The 26,125-nt window shown below is 45.4% G+C and overlaps 1 long non-coding RNA gene across 1 annotated transcript in view; it reads right to left on the reverse strand.

Moving 5' to 3' along the window:
- Nucleotides 1-3,218: 3,218 nt before the first annotated feature.
- The window catches only part of LOC107531146 (uncharacterized), a 172,890-nt gene continuing 149,983 nt past the window's right edge, over nt 3,219-26,125 (reverse strand). The window contains exon 5 of the long non-coding RNA XR_015714905.1: nt 3,219-4,105. This is a non-coding gene — a long non-coding RNA (uncharacterized LOC107531146). The remainder of the gene's footprint in view (nt 4,106-26,125) is intronic.

The raw sequence follows: 26,125 nt of genomic DNA on the forward strand, positions 1-26,125 counted from the left end.
ACCTCAGTGGGTCTCACAGCACAGAGGCTGTGGGGAGGAAGATTTTAAAAGGGGGTCAGGAGGGTGCTGATTCTTTTTCATGGACTTGAGGGTTATTCTTGAACAGGAAAATGTCTCTACGCATCATGTTTAATAATTCATTAATAAATGTGTAAAAGGGTCTTTGTTGGAGGGATGAAGTCCCAGCACCCAGCGCTGGAACCTGAGAGCACTGCTAACACGACTAGAAAGGCCTGAAACCAGAGGTCCCGCTGGGCTCACCCGATGGGCCCCATCCAAGGTTCTCCCCTGCGACTGCCAGCAGGTACCTGCTGCAGGAAGCTGGCTCCGGGCTCTGGGACTTGGCTGTCTGAGCGGCGTGGCTCAGGGTTTTTCCTGTTGGGTCCAGGGACCAGACTTTGTCACGAGGTGGAATCTGTTGAGATTTGCTTCTCCCTCGAAACACAATGCATTTTGTCATCAGCGTATTCCTAGATTAAGAAGGGATCCTCTATCAAGACCTCAGAATCTAAGGGAAGAGACTGAAGCACTGAGGCTTCTAGCACTTGGCCTCGCCGAGCCTCTGCTTTCTCAGTGTGAGGGAGGCTAACAGCGCCTGCCTCGCGGGCCTTCAGAGGACTGCGTTACTGCCACCCGGCCCAGTCTGTGCAGGGCAGGCCGCTTGGCAGCGATTCAGGGTATGGCAGGGGCCAGTGGATCCTATTATGTCCTTTAACCCAGCCTAAAACACCAGAAAATACACACCTTAATGGAAAAGTATTGATTTTGTGAACATGTATCGATTGGTCTGGAAAGTAAAGCACCTTCTACATTAGGAACAATTACTCATTTTTCTAGAAACCTGCGTTGCTACACTTTTTCCAAGTGGTGGGAAAAGAGCTCAAAGCCACAGGGAATCCTCCCCAGCCTGACACCACAGGCAGCTGTCAGCCTGCAATCCCACCCTGCTGCGTTGTGGCGGGGCTGGAAGAGCCCACCCCCAACAATACCCTGGATTTGCGGGTAAGACGCTAGGATCAGAAGCATCGCTCTGTCCACGGTCACCCAGCAGAGTCCAGTCAGAGCTCGGCGCTCCTGACTCCCACCCCGAGTTCATCGCAGCTCCGCAGGGCTCTCACAACACTAGGATGACTTCAATTCGCCTCCCTCTCCTCCAAGTACATTCTGCCAGAGTTGCTGACCATTCAATTCAATTTGAACCTACGAATTACCTTTGAATTTACAGCCTACTGAAGGCATCTGAAGTCAGAAGGTAGAACTAAAAACTGGGAAGTCAGAGGTTTAGGGAGAAATTTTTCTCTAAGAACTGTCAGCACACATTTATGATGAAAGTCCCAGTTATTCTCCTCACCTCTCTCAGTAGGTTTCACTTCTCCATTAACGATAGTAGATGCAACCCTAGAAAGGTCATAACGCAAACCCAGATCTCTACTCCTAATAGCCCTTTACAAACAGGCTCCCTCAGAAGGCGAGCTGCTGAGCACAGTTGGCCTCAATCATATGTGAGTTACAAGTTCACAAGCAGCCCAAACCCCAACCCAAACATCATTGCACACCTGCCAGCCTCTGAATTCCCACACCAGAGTCCAGACAGGTGCTTACGTTCGTATCCACATGCTGGTCTCAAACACATAAACACATCCAGCACACTCCACACACAGGCCCTGCATGCACATGTGCTCACCATTATTCAGCCCACCCACACGCTCACGCATGAACACCCTACGTATGCATGTGTGTGTACGCACGCAGTAGTGCACACGCGGACGCACTCTTCCTCAGTTCCCTACCTGATTGCTACTCCTACAAGTCTTGGCTCTTCAACCCTGAAACTTCAACCCTCAGACCTACTTCTGGCCCTTTACATTTGGCATTTACTCTTGAGCCCTCTGGAACTTGAACATGGACTGTCTCTAATGATCTTAACTTGCCTTACTTTTCATGAGTTCTGCAACCAGATCTGAAACAACCATGTTCTAGCTCAAACCTCTAAAGAACACAGATTTTGACACCTCTCATTTTGTCAGAAACCCAACCTAACAACCCAATTGGCCCATTGTCGGCAACCCCTTTTTTTCCACCACTACCTTGCTCACAAAGTTTCCGGGCATGGGGTGCATTTGAACAGGCAGGAAAGTCCCACAGATCATCAGAGCCTAAAACGTGCCCCCTGGAGCCAGTGGTTCAGTACATTGGCTTGGGATTCTGCATCTACAGAGTGGCCCTGAGTGATCTCATCACAGGACTGCAGTCACCCCTTCTGGTAAGAGTTCAAAGGTTAGGGTTTTGTGCCCCCAGACGGTCTCACACCCCCTGCAAAAGTAAATAAAATAAATAAAAGCCGTAGGGAATTGTCCCATCCTTGAATGTCTTGAACTGATTTCAGACACTGTGGGTTTCTTCAGAAACCAGCCAAGCACCCTACCTCTCTCTTTTGACACATTCCTGAGACAGTAAGACAGTCGGGCAGACTCTCTCCCAGCCCTTCAGCTGCCCACCACAACTACTGACCAGGCAGAGTATGACTGAATTGGGCATGGCCCTAATGACACCCACTGCCCTCGTTGCCTTGATCCTATCCCCATTTCTTACCATCCATGTCTGGTTCAGAGTGTTGCACATAATTGAGGTCTCTAAGAACATAACCATCTAAAGTTTGGCCACTTCTTCCCCTGTTTTCACATGGTTTTGTTCTCTGAATCCAGACAAGGGGGAGGGCAGAGGCAAGGTGATCTTGGATCCTGCATGGAGCACATTCATTTCCAATGATGCCTCTGCTGCCCACTCTTAAACCCACTCCCGGAAGAAAACAGGGACTGGAGCCCAAGTTCTACCAAACAGCCATGGGCATTTCACATGCACACAGGTGACTCACCCTCCCCCACACACTGTGCAGTCATCTTAATAGCCCATGACCTCATTTTGATTGAAACCCATCCATCGTTGTAAAGAGCAAAATAGACTTGGGAAGAGCGTCCAATCCTGTTCCTTTTTCTTGTCCCTGCCTCTGAGGAGGAAGAAGCGTCCATGCTTGTGAGTGGCTGTGAATCAGGTGAGGGGTTATCACCAGGACAAAGGGATCACATTCCCAGGCTGCCTTGACCTCTAAGTGAGAAATGGGACTGGGTACAAATGATGGATAAATACTTTGCTGAATAATTAGAAACCACACTTTATCTGAACTCAGAACTGATGACAATATTTTATTTCTATTGATTATTGTACAGAATCATGCATGCAGCTAAATATAGATACACATATAGATGAATTTTAACTGCCTGTGTTCTGCCTTATTACAAAAAGAATTTGAGGTGGCTAAAAGCTATCTCCAGTTTTTAAAAAGAGTAATGAAACTACCCAAATGTCCACCAACTGATAATGGATGAACAAAATTTGGTCAAGCTATTAAAATGGAATATTACTCAGCCATTACTAAGGAATAAAGTACTGATACATGATACAACATGGACGAACCTTGAAAGCATTGTGCTAAGTGAAAAAAGTCAGGCATAAATAACCACAAACTCTGTGGTTCCATTTATAGGCAATGTCCAGAATAGGAAAATCCACAGAGACAGAAAGTAGATTAGAAGGTGCCAGGGGCTGTTGGGAAGGAGATACGGGGAGTGACTGTGTAATGGGATAAGGAATTTCTTTTTAGGGTGATGAAAATGTTTTGGAATTAGATAGAGGTGATGGTTGCATAACATAGTGAATGTACTAAAAACCACTGAGTACTAACAAAGCCCAAAGGGAAAACAAAAGTTAAGAGATTAACTTGAAGCCTGGGAGTTGGGGTATTGATCATTACACAAGTGCAAATCATAATTGCTAGGGGTGGGCTACCAATTTAGCCATGATTCCCAGAGGAGAGAGCAGACCAAGAAACCCAGTCCATCAGTTAGGAGACCCCCACATTCTACGGGATAACAGCAAACCAGTCAGTGAGAAGCACAGATGTCCCTGCCCAGGGACACAGAACTCAGCTCCAGCGGTCTCCAGAGGGAAAGCTCTGTCCTTGGTGGGCTGGTCTTCCCAGCAGCTCTTCAGCATGTACAATGTCAAGGCTCTCATGCAGTTTCTGTTAACTTCTCTCAAGTGCAGCCTGAAAGCAAATGCCAAAGACAGCCCATTACTAAACATCCACACATTGTAGCCTTGGTTCTTTGGCCTGTCTTTAGGGGCAGTGTTTCTCAAAGGATCTTCTTACCTTTATCTTCTCTGTGTTTTTAAATATATGTCTATATTGTGTGGACCTGTAAGCCATTTGAATCCTATATTAGTAGCACTTGGAGTGTTTATTAAAGTGCAGCACCTTATGCTAAAGTAATGCAGATTCAAAGTCTTTGAGGAGAGAGTCCATGATTATGCAGTTTAATAAACTCTCCAGATGATTTTTATGGACAGTGAAGTTTGAGAGCCCTCCACTTCAGTTCCCGGGGACCCTGAAGAAGACCACACTACACAGATGGCCAGAGGGAGCCATGGTGTGTCTCCCCCCTCCTTATCTTCAATCCTATCTCCAGCCATCCATGGTCTCCAATTCCTACATAGAGATAGAGTCACTTAAGTGAAAAGCAGTTGAGCTATGTGTGCCGGCACCCTCTCTTACCCCCTTTCAGAGCCTCCTGCTTTGGGCCAGACACCCAGGAGATTCCAGCAGTCTGCCCTCAGAGGTGGGAGGAAGTTGCTGAGCTCATTCACACCTTAGAGATAAGTTTACAGGAAGACCTCACCACATAACTGTGCAAAAGAGGTCTTGTTTCTTTACTGCCAGTCTAGGCCCTTTTTGCAGGAGCACCTGATGCTTAATGTGAGTTTCAACCTCTCTCTCTTCCCAGCTCTGAGCTAAGTCTGCTAGGTCCATGTTCATGAGCCTGGCTGGACAACTCCAACCAGAGTTCCCCAGGGCACCTAAGCCCAGTTGTCCCCAAACTGGCCTATATCCCTTATCTTTAAGGAAAGAATTGATTAAATCTCCAGACCTCTGCATTCCTTCTGTTCTTTCGTTTAGTCCGTTACAGTGCTTCTTGAATGCCAAGAGGTAAAGGCTTGTATGAACAAAATTATGTATACTGTACATGGCAAGTTTAAGGAATCTATTAAGGGTAATTTTTACTCAGTTGATTTTTGCCACCGTTGAACTTCAGAAACTAATACACAAGTGATGCAACTCCTCTGTACCTGTTTCTGTTTATAGCACTTATCACTTGTGAAAGACTTTTCTTGTGAAAGACCTGTTTATTGGCATATCTAGTACTGGTTTCTCCAACTCTGCTGATTAATTTGAGTGTTGCTTGTACCGTCTTTCACTACATTGGAGTTTTTGTCATTGTTGTTAATGCCACTGAATCTACCCATTCTTTCATTCTTTTATCTCCGGCTTCTAGAACAGTGCCTGGCACATAGATGATCCTAAGTAGACACCTGCAGATTAAACAAATTAGTGTTTATGAGAGACTTCTAAACATCATTGGGGAAATTCTCATGTTTGGAGGTAGAAATTTGGAGGAGGACCTTACTAATGCAACACCTAAGCATTGCTTTGAGATGTTTTTTTCTCATGAGCTCATGGGCAGCTAACTGTCTATCTTATCTCTTCCCACAGCCTCAGTCTTCAGGAAAGCTGCATTCCAGAAAGATGCCCACTGTCTGGCATAATGGAAATCTTTTCACACTGGACCACTTGCCCATGGCTCCCTCGTCAACTAAAGGCAACAAATGAAATTGCTCAGGTTGGGTGAAAGTGACCGAATGTGCTACCTGCCTCCCAGTGCCTTGGAAATGTAGAGAATTTTCGTTTGTACCACATAGACAACATAGGTACCCGAGTCCTAATCTTATGAGCAATATTGCTCTTCTCTCACCTCATCTGGCCAGTCCGGTCCCTCTAACCTCACAGAAACTTCTTGAGGGAAATAAAATCCAGCACATCATGTAAATGTTGTATATTCATTTGATATGATTTCAAATCCACTTGTTTGTGGCAAAAATGAAGTTGTTTTTAAGAGTAAAGATGTTTTGATATAAAAATGAGGGGAGATGTGTCAGGATGTCATCATCTCATCTGTTGTTAGTGATGAGCAGTCAGCCCAGCTGCTGAGGGGAGCCTCTGAGGGCTCGTCAACAACAAGCATCTGAAGAGGCAACTACGGCAAGGAGGCATTTAGGCTATAAATACTGAGAGTTTGTGAGGCCCATCCGAGAGCATCGGGTCTGGGCAAGGTGACCCTCGCTGATCTAAATAGTTCTTCAAAGACCTCTGTGGCATTAGCTCATACCATGGTAAAGGCAACTTTCATGGGCAATGGTGCAAACCTGCAGTAGCCCTGTGAAGGAGAACGTCTTGCCCACCAACATCTGCACCATCATTTCCTAGCAACGTGCTCTAGCAACCAGGGACCTTCATTTTTGCACCGACAGCTGGAAGTCAGCTCCTGGTTGGTTAAACCGGTTGATTAAGCCATCTCTACAAGAATCAACCTCCCAGAAAAGGTGCACCTCAACGAAATTTGGACTTGATTTCTTTCATCTCCCCTTGCCTGAACCAGTAGTGCGATTAATCTGTTACTGGCTTGGAGTATGTTATTTCTTTATCGGCTTACTAAGAGACATTATCTTGTATGCTATTGGCTTGTGAAATTCCCGCAGTGAACTTGTGTTAAATAAATTGCTGACAAAGACAAACTCAGCCCCAGAGCCTAATTTGCAGCCCAAAACAAAACACTGACACACCTACTGCATCCTTAGTGTCCCAGAGCTACTCGAAGGGGAATCTGGTGCTGAGAGCTGTACAGACACATTTCAAAACCCTGGCTCTGTCACTCGCTAGCCATTAATCACAAAGTGACCTGATTTTGCTTTGCCTCCATTTCTTCATCTGTAAAACCCTGTTTTGTAGACTTATTGAGAAGATTAACTGAATAAAATTACATACAGTGCTTGACTGTCCTGGCAAAGAACACTCAAAACTTTTTTTTTAAATGTTTTTATTGACTTCAGAGAGAAGGGAAAGGGAGAGAGAGAGAGAAACGGATGAGAGAGAAACCTCCATCAGCTGCCTCCTGCACGCCCCGCGCTGGGGATCAAGCCCCGAACAGAAATCAACCCGTGACCTCCTGGTGCCTGGGATGACGCTCAGCTAATTGAGCCATATGGCCGGGCTCAAAACTTTTGAATATGTTGAATAGATTTGAATATGAAATTTTTGGTGGTGGTTCTGAAGGATACTGTAAATTAAAGTCTTTAATTCTAAGGCGATATTGATAGCTGAACACATACCTACACCCACGGGACTAATTTGGCCATTGTCCTTCTTACTTGAAGAAGCTGTTATCACAGATCCTATTTCCTGGGGCTGATTTCAGCGAAACTGGAAAAAAAACTTAATAGGTGGAGTAGGGTTTAACGTCCTGGGGCTAATTTCAGCGAAACTGGAAAAAAAACTTAATAGGTGGAGTAGGGTTTAACGCAGGCTCAGATAGGAAGGCTGGCCAGACCTGGGTCCCCTGGAGGTTGGGGATGGGAGCTCTGGTTGTCAGCAGCTGCTCTGGGCTCAGGACTCGTTACCATCCTCTGCTATGCGATCAGATGCTAGAACATTCCAGGTGCTCCCGGCCTCAGGCCTGGACAGGGTTCCTGCTAAACCTTTGTGGTTGTTTCAGCCAATCCAAACTCCTTCCAGCTTTTCCCTGGGCTCCCTGCCCCCAAGGTTGTGGGTGGAGAAGAATCCGGGCCAGATTTTACCAGAGTCTTTTTGTCCCCTGGGTCAAAAGAGGCTTTTCTCTCAGTTTTATCCATTTTTCATTTAAAAGTTGATATTCAACTTAACACAGTGAAACCTCACTCCCCAGAGAAATAGGAAAGTAAGCCACCCAAATCCTATTCAATAGGGTAAATATTGGAGTAAGATAAACATCTGAGCTGCCTTAAAAAGGCCATTGTGTTCAAGCAAACTCCCATTTCCTTACCTTGAGGAAGGCTCTGAATTAAGAAAGCCTGAAGGTCTGACAAAGGGGCCCAGCTGTTACCAGAGAAGGCTATTGTTATGGTCACCATTTATCCAGCCCCTACTATGTGCCAAGTTCCAATCAAATGCTTTCTCCACTGATTAGCTCATCTTTTTAGCAGTTCTGCAGGGTCGGTGCCTCTATCCCTGTTTCCCTAAGACCCACTCTTGCCCCCTTTTCACCAAGACCCCATGGCCGCCTCCCTCCCATGCCTCAGTTGGATGGATGTGCTGGGTCAGAGGAGCTGAAACACTATCTTGGTTCCAGCCACCTGGACCTGCAAGGTGGCCTCAAGCAAGCGGTATCTCCTAGCATCACTCCATCTTTGAACAGTCTACCTTCCTGGGGTATATATAGGTCAACAGTAGAACTAGCGGCTGCTCTTTAGTGAGTAACTTACCACATGGTTCTAAACATCATATATGCATTGTACAATTTAATCTTCTATATTCAATACTGTTATCAACCGTATTTTACCGAGGTACGGGAAATTCAGAAATTTGCCCAACCCACTAATCAGAACCCTGTTTTCAACCCAAATCTAATCCAGACAACAGACAGAAAGGCAGAAAAGCAGCCTTGACTTCCTTATGCCAAAAGCCTGCATCCATGAAACTCCTGGCTGATATTTTCCGAAAGAGCCTGTCACTATAGGAGCCGATGTCACTTTGCTCCTGACCGAGGGGAGCCCTCTGAAAGGCTCAGGATATTAAAAAAGCCATTTGATCTCAGATAATCACTGAAAATTCCAGACGTTTCCTTACAGCGCAAAGAGCAAGAGAGAGCCATCTGAGAGAGAGAGAGAGAGAGAGAGAAATTGAGAGAGAGAAAGTCTCCTGGGTGTTCATAAGCCCGACACAGAGCATAGTCCCAAAGGGCTGCTGGATGTGTGTTTTCTCTGTGAAAAGTAAACTAAAGGACAACGAATGTTGGAGTGGGAGGGCACAGGTTGGTTTTGTCTGGGAGGTGGGAGTAGTGGGTTTTGTTTGTTCTACTTGTTTTCTCAGTTTCTCCTGAAGCTTGTGTTTCTAGATGACTATCTCCTGAGCGGTCAAGCAAATGGACAAACACATTAGAGCAAAAGCAAACATTTACACAGGCAACGAAGTCGTTTCTCCCAAGTCGCCTAATTCACAGGGCTGGAGCCATTTAGGGATTAAAACAAGATGGCCTTTTTTCTCTTTTTTCTTTTCTCCCAAGGAGATTCTTTCCAGAATTCCCTTACTTTAGAGAGCAGGAGCCAACTTGGATGTCAGGATTCTTTCTTCTCTTCCCATGAATGAAAACCCAGTTCAGATGTGCAGTGCACACTGTGACTGCCCACAGGCTCATCTGCTCCAGTGGGCGATTCCCAACAATCAGCCTCTTCTTTTCCATAGACCATTTCCTTGCATTCCACAAAGCTGGTATGGGAGCCGACCACATACACAATTTTAAAAAAATAATAATCTAGCTGAGCTCTAGCCAATCATTACCCTAGGAGATTAATTATTCTTTCTTCTCTTAAATCCATACAGCCTATAAAGATCTAAAATTATAGAAAGTTCAGGCTGAAAGGCCCCTTTGGGATCATCTAGTCCAGCGTTTTTCAAACTGAACTATTAGGGGGTCAGGAAGTCAATATAAAAGATTATGACCAGCTTTTTAAAAATGAATGGGAAACAGAATTTCACATAGTAAGGATAAATATTGTTTTGTAAAACTTGTGTTTCAGTTATGCATGTAGTTCAGAGGGTCATGATGTACAATTATGGGCACTTCTTACTGTGGGCCCTCGTCTAAAAAGTTTGAAAACTATTGACTAACCCACTGGTTTTACAGATGGGAAAAGTGAGGCCCCAAGAAGGACAATGATTTACCCAGGATTCTGCTGCAGACCCTGGATGGGAGGTAGCCTTTCTTCACATGCTTCCTAGCATGCGGACTCCCCCATCTTCCTCCCACTGGCTGGCACACAAATCAGCATACATTAGTCCTGCCCGGTGTTGTGTGTGTCAGCATACAGTTCCATTCAGACAGCAGACCCCCTGAAGGCCCAATGACACTCAATGTTTTTGTCACCCCATAGCATGGAGCACAGGTGCAGAGCTCCTGGCAGATATTGGATGCTCACTTGGTGTATCACTGAGGTGGGCAGAAGAGGGTTCTGGTAGGAGAAAAGGAAAGAAAATCCCCAGGAAAGGACAAGAGCTCCATGGAAAGGGCGTCCATGTCTGTGAGTGACTCATGACAGTGGTGACCATCTACCAGCTTGTCCTGTCCTCCCCGGTACTAAGCAGAGCTTTAGGGGTGCCATAGCTCATTCAATGCTCACAAGACGCTGGTAGGCTGCTACTCTCCAGGTCATTTAGCCAGGATTCAACCCTGAGCAGCTGTGCTTCAGACGCCATGCTCTTAACCACTCCCTCCACTCCTCCTAAGAAATGGTATAGAAGGTCCCCCCAAGATGTTGGCTATTGCAACAATGATGAGGTGTTAACCAATGTGTTGACAGATTGGTGGTTAAGGAAATGAGTGGTTAAGGAAAGAAGGACCCACTCTAGCTTTCTGAGAGACTAGGGGCTGGAGCAGAGAACTGCTAGAGCCCAACAGAGCTGGTCTGATCTGGGGAAGCAAGCCAGCACAGGATAAGCCTTCTTCAGAAGGGGGAGCAGACGCCCCCAGAACGAAGATTGTCAGAGACATTCCCATCCCTTCTTCCACCTCCTGTGTCACCTGCTGCACCCACCACTGCTGACAGAACCAAAGGGAAATAGCCACGACTTCAGTCTAAGGGCCTGGAGTATGGGTGTGTAACCCAGCGAAGGAGCCTGGTGGGCCCATCCCATAAACCAACTCCTCTTCAAAACTCCTGTTTAAAAAAAATCAACGTGAGGTTGAGCCATGGAAGAGAAAATTAACTCAGCTTTTCATCAGCTTGGAGTCCTGGGGTTGTCAAAGGCAGAGTGTCAAGTTAAAACATACAACTAAAAGAAAGGAAGAAAAGCAAAATCTGTCTCGGAGAGAGCCTTTTCTTTCCGTTCTTCACTGTCAAGGAGGCAAAGCTGCTTTGGTTACTCTTTTTTACTCCCCTCGAGAAATTCTCAATATGATTGGCACCAAGTCAGAAATAACAAGATCGAGTGGTGATGTAAATGCCCGTGGAAACAGAAGGTCCTTTGTGCTGACCTCGTCTAAGAAGCCTCAAAGTAGGAAGAAAAACTGGGATTTGGGCTTTGATGCAGAGCCCCTGCATGTAAAATTTACAGTATCCTTCCTATCGGAAATGCTCAAATACTTCCCCTACAGGTATTTACAATCTGTCTCAACATTTGGCTGACTCCTGGCAATTTTCTGCTTTCATTCACATTAACTACTTAAAGGGAAACTCCAAGGCAGCCTTTTGAGCAGCACATTGAATTAAAACAAAGGATAAATGGCCAAAGAAACATTGGAGGATCTGGAAAGCAATCATCGTCTGAAAAAAATCATTATTCGTCACAAATTCAAAACAATGGGAAGACCCTGGCGAGGACCTAGAAAGCTGAGTAAACTAGTCCAGGCAAAACTGCGTTTGAAGCCACAATACCTTCTCTTTAAAACTTCCAAAGCTCTGACATTTCAGTGTCCTGTCACAGTTCCAATTTAGAATCCCTTTAATAATCACAATAGACACAATTCTTCCATGTGTCTAACTTAGTCTCTCCAACTGCAGCTTAGTTTAAATTGTTTTATAGCTTATGCTCAATAGAAAGAGAAACACCGTGTGCTGACAACATGTAATATCCCCAAGCCCCTGGGATCCTTGCTTGGAAGAAGTCTCAGACTCCTGTTTCATCTTGTGAATTTTATACTCTATAGCAATAATATCAATGCATGTTTTCATATGAAAGTACGATTTAACCTATCATGAAGTTAAATGGATCCACTAGGAAAATACACTGTTTATCCAGTTGCTGGGAGCACCCCCAGCTCACTAGCCTGTGTACCCCATTAATAAGCCCAGTTCTGAATAAAGTCTGTATCCATTAGGATGCTTTTGACTGCAAGTAACAGTATATCTAATTTTAAAATCCTCAACAGTGACAAAAATGTATGGTTGCACATTAAAAAAAATTCCAAAGGTACATGGTACAAGGTTGTTTCAGGGCCTCAAAAATGTCATCAAGGACCCAGGCTCTTGGCAGCTTTCCACCTTGCCAGCCTCAGCTCTGGCTGAGCCTTCAGTGTTTCCTCCCACAGACACAAGATGGGTGTCGCGGTGAAGGCGTTCTAGGTGAACACACTAGCACCTGGCTGGAGAAGACCGATGCTTCCTCTCATGAGCCATGCTTTACTAGGAAAGAAAGTCTTTCCTCAAAGCCCCTGCTACAGAATGAATGTTTGCCCACCCATTCCCCAAATTCATATGTTGAAATTATAACCCCCAAGATGATGATACCAGGAGGTAGACCTTTGGGAGGTGAGTAGAGCATACAGGCAGACCTATTCTGGATGGGATTGCTGCTCTTGTAAAAGAGGGCCCAGAAAGCTCGCTCGCCCCTTCCTCCACGGGATGACAGTGAGAGGGCGCTGTCTCTGAGGAAGCAGGCCCTCATCAGACACTAAGTATGCCAGTGCCATGAACTTGGGCTTCCCAGCCTGCAGAACTGTGAGAAATAAATGTCTGTTGTTTATAAGCCACTCAGTCTATGGTTACTTAGTCCGTTACTTAGTATTGAACAGACCAAGTCAGTGCCCAAGCTTTAGTAGTAAGGAAGACTGAAAAACATGAAAATCTAACCTTTTCAGCTTCTATAGTAGAAGGTGAATTCTGCCAACAAAAAAGAAGTAGATGGAGTTGGGGCCTCAGAGCCCCCCACTGGACAGGCAACCAGAAGGATCTGCCACAAAGCCCTGAGTACCATTGGCTCAGTTCTCATGACAGGGAGGGGAGTAGACACAACTACTTTGAATGAACAAGGTTCTCAAGGGAACCAAGTAGGTAGCCCTCGAGACAGTGGCTCCCTTATTTTTGTAATGCTCCTTCACCCTCTTAGTCTGTTCTCACCCATTACTTCTGCCTCCCTATGCTCCTTCTCTACTTGGCACTATGGTTAGGAGGTGCTCCTGGAACAACTGGGGTCCCCTCTTCTGCTGCTGGATCAAAGCCTACCTTCATTGGTACAGCCCTTGCTCCAAATCAAGGTCACAAACTCAAATGCCCCCAGGTGCATGTTTCTATATACACATAATATATTTCCCTACCATAGAGAAACCAAAGGACAGTTCAAGAATAAATAACAAATGACAGACACTTAACCTCAGTGTTGGGTGTAACAGGGAATGGTGGGGAGTGTGACAAACTGAAAAATCACATTTCCTTCCAATGGGGACAATGAAGTTTTGACAATATAGGAATAGAGACGCAGGATTGCCAGATAATCTTGCTTTTCTACTTAAGTCAGAAATCAAGATTACTTTTTTCATAAAAATAAGAAAATGTTGGCTCAGTTTAAAATAAATAAGTAACGTGAAAGGCAAATGCAATACGCACATCTCTGTTTAAGATCTGGCCCTCCATGCCCCCGTCAAAGCATACCCCTCTTTCTAGTGGACTTGCTAGGGCTCGCCTCACATCACGGCTTTTCTTGATGACTGACCCTCCCAAGACCCAGTTCTTCATTCGTGGATAACTGCAGTCCATATTATTTCTGGCCACCCAGGAATTCTCAAGACTTCAAAATCCCCATTGACAATGCATCAGACCTCTTGGCCCTGTCGTTCCTACATCCTGGCTTCATTTCACCTTAGTGTTTCTGGGCTGCTTCCCTGCTGGGTGCCCAGCTGAGGCTGCTCCCTCCTGACAATATCCTGCTACTCACCATAGTGTTGACTTTTCACCATCTTGCTCTCTTTGGATTCAACCCTCTGCCTTCCCCTTGTACAGCTGTCGGCAGGACAGACCACAGGAGCAGCCTTTTCCCTGTCCTCCTGTAACCATCTGCTGGGTCTGAAGGACAGGCCCCACTCCTGGACCCCTCCCCTGGTTCTGTGTTCTGTAGTTCTGATCCTAGGCTGGGGATGTTGTTGGACATCACTGAGCACCATGGACCTGGTCTACTATTAATCCATTCCATCTCACTTCCACTGTCCCACAGAGGCTCCTCCAAACATGGTCCCTCTCCTCAAGTCCCCAGGCTACCCAGAGTCCCCTCTGTCAGCAGACAATAAGGAGGAAGATGGTAATGGTATGCAGTGGATCATCTATTGAGAGCCTGCATGTTCTGGGCACTTTGCAGGACCTCCTGAGTCAGCCCTTCCAGTTAGGTATCATCTCCTTTACAGATGTGGTAACTGACATGTCATTGGAAATGCATAGATTGCCCAAGATCAGGTGGCTAGTGTCCCAGGCAAGGAACACATCTAGCTTATGTGGCTCCAAAGCCTCACTTTTTACCCTCTAACCCACTAAACTGGTTCTGACAGTCTCCTCTCCTCCCTGCATGCTCTCGCTCAGCCCCGCATGCTTCCGCCCTCCTGTCTGGAGCTAACACTATGCCCATCATGCCTCCTCTCTTCTCCCTTCCCAATTTCTCACGGTTCTTGATTCTTCTATTTGTCCCTCTCTACTCAACACTTCTCCAAGTTTCTCCCCACTGTCTGTTTCCCCTCTGTCACAGTCAAGAGTGGAGCACCCTGTCCTAGAAAAGCCTCCACTCTCTGCCCCCATGCTCCTTGTCATCACCAACCTAGCTAGTCCCTGAACTAGTTCAAGCTAAAGTGTTAATGGACACTATCCCTCCCAAAGCTATATTTGTTTTATTAATGGGAGCTTTTGGAAATCTACCCACGGGAAGAACGGCTTTTGGAGAAAAGAAAGGGACATGATTTTGAATTGAGGAATGATGAACTGAATAAGGGGAGCCTTGGCCCCTCATGTGTTAAGGAGAGCAGGAGAGAGCTCCCGCTGGATGACACACGGTGGACTCATCCCAGGTTCTTCACAGACACGCCCCAGATTTTGATCCTCACAACAATCCAGTTGAGGTCAGTATTATGAGCCCTGCTTTTTAGCATAGGAAACTGGGCTCAGAGAGATTAAGAAATTTGCCCAAAGTCACACAGCTAGGTAGCAATACATCTGGGATTTACACCTTCTTCACCTTACTCCACAGTCCCTGATCTATCCATAAAGCAAAATAATTTCATTGAGGAGGTCAAGGTTGGACAATTACAAGTGTTAAAACAGACACACGGGGCAGAGCAGGAAGACCCGCACCCCTCTCTTCCGAGTCCTACATGTGACTTGTAGCCACCGCTCTTCCCAGACCACCCTCGAAGGACAAATGAGCACCATTTAGAGGCACGGCTGGAGTGTGCAGTCTCCTCCAGATTTCCATCTCCTCCTTCCCAGACACAAACCCATCTAGGTGGTACCTAGTTCTTTAATTACCTGAGGCTGGAAGGTTCCATGGGCAGGGGCCTAAGAGGATATGGTTAATGTATGTGATTTAACCTGAGAGAAGACAGACCCTTCTGGGGTGCACGGGCTCTATAGGCCCATGCAAAGTGTATGTTCTGAGGTAGCATTTGGACACATCTGAACATGGGTCTAACTTCTTAAAATCCTTCCTGCCAAAGGGCTGACAAGCGACCTTAGTGTTCACTTGGCCAGGTGATCGTTACAATTCTCAGGGCTAAGTCAAGAACACTCTGAGGAAGCTTTTTTTAATGCTCACGTAGCAATTCAGCAGAATCTGTTTCAGAGAGCCTAAAAATCAGGAGGTCAAAATGTTCTTAGTGTCAGGACAGGTGTTTTTGCACTAAAAGCAGAAGGAGCTCAGACAAGGTGTTGGAGCAATGTTCCTGTCTCAAGCACATGCAGATAACATCTTCAGATAAGACTTGGGTAAGGAACCTAGGACTAGCCACTGAAATAACTGCTGCTGCAAAGCTTGGGGCTATTTCAGAAAAAGAAGAAGAAGTGCCCGGCCAGGCGTGGCTCAGCGGTTGAGCGTCGACCTAGGATCCAGGCGATCAGGGTTCGATTCCCAGTCAGGGCACATGCCCGGATTGTGGGCTCGATCAATGACTCTCTCATCATTGATGTTTCTGTCTCTCTCTCCCTTTCCTTTCCTCTCTCTGAAATCAATAAAGACATATTTAAAAAAAAGAAGAAGAAGAAGAAGTGGAAGAGAAAGAAAAGATCATCAGTTGTACCAGCAAATTTTCAAGGTTACCGGCTGCCTGGTCTCCCAGCTCAGCTTCAGAGCCTTTGTGTGAAGCTGAGGGTGAAACGGCAGATTCCTGGGAAGGACTCAGGGTCAGAACCCCGGCTTCCCGCAAAGGTTATCAGCAGCCTTTGTTTTGATGTTTCATCATCTGTGTGTGTGGGAGGAACCAGTCCTCTCCTTTATGGCACCAATTCATTAGGATCTATTGGCCTCCTTCCCCAGGCTGCAGAATGGTTTGCCATTTATGAACTATCCTCTCTTCAAACTGTGCAAATCCCAAGTTATGTATTTGAAGTTCATGACCCCTTTTTCCTCTTTACCATCCCAGCTCTCCCTCTCCCACAAATTAGAGAGCTGCCGGGCAGAGAAAACCCCTGTGGACTGAGCTGCAGAAGCATCAGGCTTCCCAGTCTTCCTCCCCTCCAACAACACGCTCTAACAGAACAAATAAAGCCGAAGCCACCCGCTCGGCCCCACCGGCTCACAGCCCAGCTCCTCTCCCATTCCCTTATTAAGGAAACAATGAAGGAGCACACCAGGATACTCTGGTGCGGACAGTGATCTCGAGCAATAAATTACTTCCTCACTTAGTGACTTTTATGGGGCAGGGAAACCATATGGCCCCTGCAGCGGCTCCAGGTCAACTCCAGCAGCTTCCATGCCCGTATGTCTCATCCTGGTCGTATTAAAAGACTGTGGGGTGCCCAGTCCTAAAGCTCCCACCACCCTTATTTCCCAGATGCATGCAGTTCACTCTGTGACCAAGCTGCCTTCCTTCCTCTCTCTGTCACCCCCTTCTCAGCCTATCGACGCCTGTGCTTGGTTTGCGGTATCTGGCTCTCCTTCTGCCAGCATCTTCCTGGGACAGCCTGGTGGGGTATACTTCTTTGGGGTTTATTGCCCTGACTGATGTACTTGTCTTCTTTATCCTGCCTTCATCTTGGTGACAGAATTACATAATATATTTTGCCTCTAGCAAAAATTTACCAAATTAGGCAGGGAGAGCCTGGCCTGTTCCCACTCCAGTGCTGTGGGGCCCTTGCAGGGGCCACCCCTTTGTGACACGGCATTGAGTAGGACATCACTTCCAAGTCCACTGCCACTTAGAATGCCGTGAGGCTGTGCTTCTCCAGCTAGTGGCACTGACCTCACTGGGTGGCAGGGAGGGGGAGGTAGGGTGGGGGGGGGGGGACACATGAAGCCACAGAATAAACCAGCCATTTCTTATTGGCATGACAGGTGGGGAAAAGAGGGCTGGGAGTAATTTAACAGGTAGGTCATTAAAAACTTCTTCACGGTGAAATAAGCTGAATTACCATAGATGGAAATGCAAAAACTTTATACGTTTAAACAAACTGATTTCTCATTTGCACAAGGCCACTTTGGGTCATTACCCTCACCCAGTCTCCCACCCTCAAGATAATTTTCCTTCTTCTGTTCCCAGACATATCCTGGTGACATGTGTGAGAACTGGACTAGGTGGAGATTCTGAGTGCTATTCACAAAAATCACCAGGGCTACTCCTACTTCCTCTGAGATGATTTCTCTCAAGCAATTTATCATTCCATTTCTATAAGTGGATTAATAATAATAAATACCTTCTATGTGCCTTCTAAAGAAAAGTATTACTATTCCATTTTACATTTTACTGATGAGTAAACTGAGAGACTCAGAAATTAAATGATTTGTCCAAAGTCTTTTAGTTAGTAACTGAAAGCAGGATATGAGCCAGTTTTATCTGACCCCCAAAACTACTTCTTGTTGCAGTAGAAAGTCAAACAGCCAGACAGAAAAGAAGATTTAATATCCAAAAATCTCAGTATTAAAAACTACAATCTACCATTTATTGGGCTTTGACCATGCACCAGACATTAGTCTAAGCATTTTATATATATCATTAAGTGACAACAAACTTGGGAAGTAGTAATTAGTATTATACCCATTTCATAAATGAGGAAACTGAGGCAGAGAGTTACATTTCATGAGGAAAGGAACCATATCTGTCTTGTTCACTCTTTTATCATAGCATTATCATGGTATATAGGGGGCAATTGTTGAGTAAATTATCTGAATGTTATGCTCACAAAATTCCTAATTTAATATTAATAAAGCCAATATGGGGTAAGTCAACCATATTGTCTATCTTGTTCCTAATGTGATCTCTAGTATCTAGCATAGTTTTTGCACATAGTATACATCAGTTGGATAGATAAACTAAATCTTATATTCACATATTTAATTTACTATTAATATATTCCATATGTGGTGTCAGTCTGTTTAGTATTAGGTATGTATATAAGGTGATACTTTATTCAGGACGTTTTGGTTGCAAATGACAGAAATTGAGCACCAAGCAGCTTAGGATAAAAGAAGAAGGGACAAGGAAGGAAAAAAGGAAGAAATTGGCCTATGTAATTACAAAGTTCAGAGGTGGACTTCAGGTAAGACTGTATCCAGGAGGTCCATCAACAGCATCAAGACCATTTCAATTCACTTATCAGCTCAATTTTCTTTTCATAGACATTTCCATATGGTGGCAAGATGCTCTAGGTTATGTCATCCTTACAGTTAATGTTCACAGAGAAGAGTCCTCTTTCTGTTTAGTTCTAGCACAAGGTCCAGGAGGAACTTAAATTATACCATCTGGATTCACAAGTCTGTCCCTGAGTTAGTCACTGAAGTTAGGGGAATGGGTGCTCTCATTCGAGGGGCTGGTTATATGCCCTTCTCTGGAAGGGAGAGGGGTCGCTTTCATTCCCAAACTACATGGGATAGGTTCCCTCTAAAAAGCAAGTTCTGATTATGAGATGAAGTGGGGAAGGGAAACCATGTTGGACAAAAGCTCTGGCTGCCAAAGTGCACCGGCAAGAAAAGGTCAGACTTCCCCTCATGAGTGTGAGACCCCAGGGGTGAGGTTCCTGAATCTACAGATTTCTCCCTATTTCTCTCCTGCAGCCTGGGGCTGGGGCTTCCTGGGGATGCAACCCTGAGAGCTAAACCCTTCAGGCGGCCCTTTCCCTCCCAGCCCCACGCCCATCCCGACAGAGTCCCCCGCGAGGCCCTCCCCTTGGTGTGCAACGCTGGCGTGTGACGCGTGGTTACAGGGGCGGGGAAGGGAGCAGTCCATCCAGCCTGAGACCTGCCCTCCGACTCACGGGCTCATCGGTCCCACTCACGCTCGCACTCCGTTCCCTGGCTTCCTGCTCTGGATCTGTGCTGTTTCCCACTCTGCTGCTACTTTTCAACCCTTTAGTGCCTTTCCTTGTTGCGTGCCAAGTGTAAATCTCAGTGTGTAAGAGCATCAGGCATGATCTGGGATGAAAGATGGCCTCAGCTCTCACTCATCACAAGATCAGGAATATGTGCAGAGAAATCAGACCCATTTATGAGAGACTGTAACAGACTAAGTGACACATTTCCAAGTGCTCCTGCAGGGCCACCAGAAAGGGGAGCAGAGCCATCTGAGTCCATTTAGCACTGGGCCCTATTCCCCATACACGGATTCTGACAACCAGAAAAACACTTAATACTTCAATTACACAGCTTTTTTTTTTTAATCCTTACCTGAGGGGATGTTTCTATTTATTTTTAGAGAGAGAGAAATATCGAGGTGTGAGAGAGACATCAATCTCTTGCCTCCCATACACACCGCGACTGGGATCAAACCCACAACCTTTTGGTGTATGGGACCACGCTACAACCAACTGAGCAGCCAGGTCAGGGCAATTACACGGCTTTTAAATGGGGCAAAGCAGGGTGTAATTTTACTTTTAGTGGTGCAAAAACCTCAAAGTTACTTCCAAATCTCTTTTGCAATCTCTGACAACTGCTTTACGATCCTGGCCCAAAGCATTCAGAAAAATGGTACAGAGCATCCTATCCAGCGCTGCAAATGGGCAGCCCCTCCCTGAACATGACTCACAGGCATTTTTTTGTTGAGTTTTGGTAGCACTTACAAATAAGGAAATTTCACCTTAAAATATCCAGACTCCTTATTTACTTGAAATTCAAAAGATCAGACAAACTAGGCCCACAGTCCAGCTTGACAGCTGTGAGCTGAGGCACAGACTTAAGCGGCTCCATTTAGGCAGGTGGAAACTCAATAGTTCTCCGCAGTCCCCACTCCTCCCTATCACTTCCATTTACATTACTCACTGCCCCCCTTGCAGGCATCTGCATCTTCAATTCTTGGCTGTCTAGACATTTCATCCCATAGCAGATTCTAAGGGTGAAATTCTGCTTCTTCTTCTTGTTATTGTTTACAACAATACGCTAACTTTTCCTTCTTTTTAAGCACTCCTACCCAAACCCCACTCCTCAGCCAGCTCCTCCCTGCACTGGACCTCCTCAATAAAAGGATGGAGCTAGGTGCAATTAGTTTTCAAATGGCGATCTACAGAACCCTGGGTTCAAAGGCACACCTTCCAGGAACCAGCAGGATGAGACGGCAGGGATGAGGGGATGGGGCAGGGGCTCTGGACCCCCACCTCCTATTTCAAGCAAAATCCCTTCATTTCTATGCTTCCCTGTAATGTTTTATAGATGAGGGATTAGCATAAGATTTCCTTTGAAAAATGGTTTCTGCTGATAAAATAAAAACTTTTTGAACATCAGTGTTTAACCCTGAAGACTCCCTCATCTGGATATAACAAGAGCCTCCTAAATGGTCTCCCAGTTTCCAATCTTGCCACCTCCTTGCTCCCCAAGTCCTCCCCCTTTCCACCCCTCCACACACTCTGCAGCCACAGTGACCCTGTTAAAACGCCAATCAGATCATATAATTTTTCTCCTCAGAACTCTAACAGCTTCCCTTAGTAGACAGGGTAAAATCAGTCTTTAACATGCCCCATAGAGCCTGGCCCAAGCCCTCTCTCTGACCTCATCTTTTCTCACTCTGCACACTTATTACACACCTGGCCTCTGTGCTGTTCCTCTTAGGCATTGGTCATGCTTCAAGCACATTTCCACCCTGGACCTTTGCACATTCTTTGTAGAATGTTCCTCTGAGTACCCACACGACTCGTTCCCTCACAGATATGGCCAAATGTCGCCATCAGTGAAGCCTCCCCAAATCCTCCTAGCAAAACTGTGGGGGTTTTTACTATAAGTCTTTCCTTCCTAAAACTATGTTTTATGATTTAAAAACTAAGCCATGTTCATTTTAGAAACTGCAGAAAAATGAAAAAGTGCAAATAAAAAACATAATTTATTACCATAAACCCAGAGATAAACAACTAATATTTTGCTAAATTTCTTTCCAGTATTTTCCTTTTCCTCTCTTTTGGTCTGATTCTTTTGTAGTGTTAATCATGCACAGAGTTAATCAACTAGACCTGCAAGGCTTCTGAGAATCAGCAATTTCCTACCCCTTCCATATTTCCCACCCAAAACCAACCACTTTCAACTTGAACTGACTTCTCACTACGTAAGGTGAGGATTTTCATTCTCTGTCCTCACCACACAGGCACACACTCTCCATCCCTCTGTCCCCCTAATATATGGTACCTTGGGATAGGTCAACATTTAGTGCGTTACATAATTATGACTATGCAAACACAATGAATCATTATATTATTAGATTTTCTTTCCGACTATTTCTGTTTTGCCTGGAGTTACTAATTTTATAGCTTCCTATTTTGTTGTTTCCTTAGTTCTGTGTACTTATCAGTAATAAAACCCCAACTTCACCAAGTTGCCTAAATCTTCTCAGTGGACATTGTGTGTCCTGTCACTTTAATTTCTTGAAGCTCTCTCCTTCCCTGGCCTTCTGACGTGGGCCGATCGAAAACAGTTTCCCTGTATATCTGGGCCATTGCTGACTCGGGAATTTCTCTTCACCAACATCCTAGGCGTTTTTTGTTCTGACATTTTTACTTGCCTCTGGTTCGCTCCAATGTTTTGGTGGAGCACGTGTTCCAAAAGCTTCCTAAAAAGCTTCATGGAAAACACATTATTTTGAGACTTCGCACATCTGTAGAATCTGGGGTCTGAAATCATTATTCCTCAGAACTTTGAAGGCATTGCTCCTTTGTCTTCCAGCTCCCGAAGCTTCTCAATAGAAGCCATTCTAATTAACGATCCTTTGTAAGTGACATATTTTTTGTGTCTGGAAGATTTTAAGCTCTTTGTTTGGCTTAGTGATCTGACATTTGTGATGATGTGAGCGTGGGACTATTTTCACCCATTGTGCAATTGTGACGGGCACTTGGTGGCCTTTTTAATCCGGAAACTTCTGTTTTTCAATTCTGAGAATTTTTGTTGAATACTTTCTTTGACAATCCTCTCCTTTGTTGTCTCTCTTCCTGAAATCCTCATCGCTTCTGAGCTACTCCTCTAAGAGTCCCATCTTTTCTCCCTTGTTCATCCACCTTTGTCTTTTTTTCTACTTCTTGAGAGGTTTCTTTGACTTTCCAATTATTCTGCTGAGTTTTCCATTTTGCCATCCTGTTTTTAATTTCCAACAGCCCCTTTTTGTTCTCTGAATATCACTTTTTTCTATAGCATCCTGTTCTTATTTCACAGTTACATATATTTTATCTCCTCGAGTATTTGATGAGCATTTTCTCTCCCTGCCTCTCCCTCTCTCTTACAAGTTTACTTCTCCCTACTTGGTCTGTTCCCTCCAAGTTGCTTTTTCTGTGCATTTGGTTTTGTTTGGTCTATTTTATTAGAACCTTTCCTCAGATGTCTGGTAATCCTTGGCCATCTGGTCCTCTGAGAAACAAGGAACTGACACGCTCATTGGTGGCTCTGAAGGCACAGGTGGAGCTTGCTGACTGGAGAGTTTCACTGTCCTCTCCAGTGTGAACAGGCTGCACTATTTGGTTGGAAAACCCCAATTTCAGGCCTCTCTCTCTCGAGACAATCAGACTCTTCAGAAAATACTTCAAACTCCTGCGGGAGGGGAAAGGCCTGACTGCCATTGTTCTTGGGGAAAGAGAGCTTCAGCATCCAGCACACATGCCCCCCCCTTAGTGCCCCTGTCAGAGTCAGTCTGCCCCTCAGCTGGGCAGGAAGCCTGCTCCGGAGAGTAAAGCCCGGGTCTTCTGCCACAGGGCCTGGCTCTTCTCTGTGGAGAGAGAAGCAGGTCTGGAGAGCTGAGTGTGAACTGACCCGTCTATTGTATCTTCTGTTCCACACACACACACGCCCCACTCCATGCCGGGTTCACCTGGCACCACGAATCCCTGCACTTAGGGGGGTGCTGTGTAAACCAGGTTGTTCTCAGCTTTCCCTTCTGCCCACTGAGGATGCTGTTTTCTCAGGTTTGCCTTCCAGCTCCCACCCTCGATGCCTCCTCTCCTCTTTTCCCACGCATGGGTATCCACACCTTTAAAAAGTGCCTTTATTTCATTCTGTGGGTCTCAGGAGAGAGGAAGGCAGTGGCTGGTCTCTATGCACTTACTTGCTGATTACCGATCTTCCCTCGCTAGAAGGTGAGCTCCGTGGTGGCAAGAACTGGTGTGCTTTGGCCACCCCTCTACTCTCAGCTCCTAGAAGCATCCTGTTGCCCAGTAAAACTGTTGATAAATAAATAGATAAATCTAAGAAGGAAGGAAGATTCCTCCAGCTCTCTATTACCTAAATTCTTTAATCTTCATTTCCAAGTTTATTATACCTTTCCTTCTCTTGAGCTATGTCTCCTTCACCCACAAGACCTCCCTTCACTGTTAACTGTTATTATTTCCCGGCAGTTTTTTTCCTGGCTCACTCCTACCTTCCCTCATCTTTCTACTACCTGGCATCGACTTCAGTCTCGAGTTCCATGAGAGAAGTGAAATTTTCACCCACTCCACTTGCAGGAGCTAGGGGGGGGTGGGAAAAAGAGAGAGATAAAGACTGGTCTCTACCTTCTCTGCAAAGACACAATTCAGCTAACTTCTTAAAAATCGAGATTCCTATTGAGGCTCTAATTCTAGCTAGGTTTAAAAAAACTGAAGGAACATCAAATTAGCAGAGTGCCTGGAGCAGGTGGGTTGAGAAGAAGAGATCCGGGGGTGGGCAGTTTGAGGGATTGTTGGCCGGGAAAGACGACTGAGCTCCTAGCAAAGGAAAGCTAAATTCACAGGCACGTTGCTCACATTCGCTCTCGTCCATCCAACCCTGGCTCTCCCTTGTCCCTTTGGCAAAAACCAGAGCTAAACTGGAAAAGAAGAAATTTGTGTGTTTTTTTCTTTTATTAAGAAAATATTTATTGAACTTCCTAGTATGTTCCAGCACTAGAAGAACAAATCAAACGGGGTATCTGCTTTTGTGAAGTTAGAGCCTAGCGGGAGATTCCGACTATAAACAAGTAAACAAAATAAGCATGACAAGCAGTAGTGGGCGCTTAGAGGGACGTGAGTAGGATTCAGTAATAGAAGGTAACAGAGGAGACTTCCTTAGGGGGGGTGGGGAGCGCTGGCTCCTCTCTGAAAGTGTGATGGACTTTTTGGGGGGGGGGGATGCTGTATTTGAAACATTTATTTCGCACCAAAAGGACTCTTCATTCTTCGGAAACTTAAACTCTTCTTCACATGCAGCCTTGTTATTAGGTTATGTGTGGTCCCCACTCAGCTCCAAGGGAGGGTGGTCTTGATTGGCCTAAACAAGTCTCATCCCTCCCCTCCACCTTCATGTCCCTCCCAAGGAGACTGATTCAGACATGGGCCTGTGATACAACTTAAGCCAATGAGAGAGGCTGAATCACTGGACTGAGCAGGAGCTGCCAGAAAAGACACTCTATTCTCCTGAAGATTGTGATGGGAGAATGTGAGTCCAGAACAGTGACAGCTGGTTTGTGACCAGGAAGAAAGAGCTGCAGCTATACAGTAAATGAGAGAAAGCAGGTTCTCAGAAACAGGGTCCTCGGTGACAAGACCAGGCCTTCCTTAAAGCCAGCTCTATTTTTGGATTTGCTATATATAGGAGCCAGTATATTTCCTTTAATATTTAGGGTAGTTTCAGTGGGATTTTCTCACTTGCAATCAAAACAAAACAATTGTAAGTGCTGGAGAAGTGACATTTACGCTAAAGACTGAGAAAGAACTAACCTAGAGAGAAGAGGAAGTAGGAGCATTCCAGACACAGGAACCAGCCTTGAGAAAGCCCTGGGGGGAGAAAATCAGTGTAATCAGGGAACTAAGAGGAGGCCAGTGTGGGAGCCACAGGATAAGAGACTGAGCTGTGGCCAGATGAGCAGGCAGAGGGTCATGGGAAGAAATCTGAAACTTTATATTTTATTCTAAGGAAATAGGAAGCCCCACTCTGACTCCTGCTTTATAGTGGCATGGCTGCTGAGTGGAGAATAAATTGGATTGGGGCAATAATAGAAGACGATTATCAGAAAGGGTCTATGTGGTTGTCCAGGCAAAAGAAGGTGATTACTGGACTAAAGTGGGGGAGGGGATATAACAAGAAACTGGATAGTTTTATAGCCATTTTTCTTTTATTTGTACATTCATTTATTCAACCACAGATATGAAGAATCTCCATGTACCACTGTATTAAAACCGAGGACCTAAAGATGAAATTACACTTTCTCTATCCACAAAGAGATTTACATTTAACAGGGGTGGGGAATGTCCAGCCTGCAGGCTATATCAGGTCTGTGGAATCCTTTGATCTGGTCCCCTGCAACGGCAACCACAGGCAGACCTCAAAACTCAGTAAATCTAAGAGCTTTTTTTCATAGCTAATTTTTATTTTTATTTTTTAATTCATCTTTATTTTTGAAAATATTACACATATCCCTTTTTCCCCCATTGATCCCCTCCACCCCGAATCCGCCCCCACGCCTCAGGCCTTCACCACACTATTGTCTATGTCCATGGGTTATGCATATATGCATGTAAGTTCTTTGATTAATCTCTCCCCCTCCACCCACCCACCCCCACCTTCACACTGAGATTCATCAGTCTGTTCCATGCTTCTATGTCTCTG

This window comes from Miniopterus natalensis, chromosome 8, assembly GCF_054644295.1.
Source record: "Miniopterus natalensis isolate mMinNat1 chromosome 8, mMinNat1.hap1, whole genome shotgun sequence".
In the NCBI taxonomy this organism is placed as follows: domain Eukaryota; kingdom Metazoa; phylum Chordata; class Mammalia; order Chiroptera; family Miniopteridae; genus Miniopterus; species Miniopterus natalensis.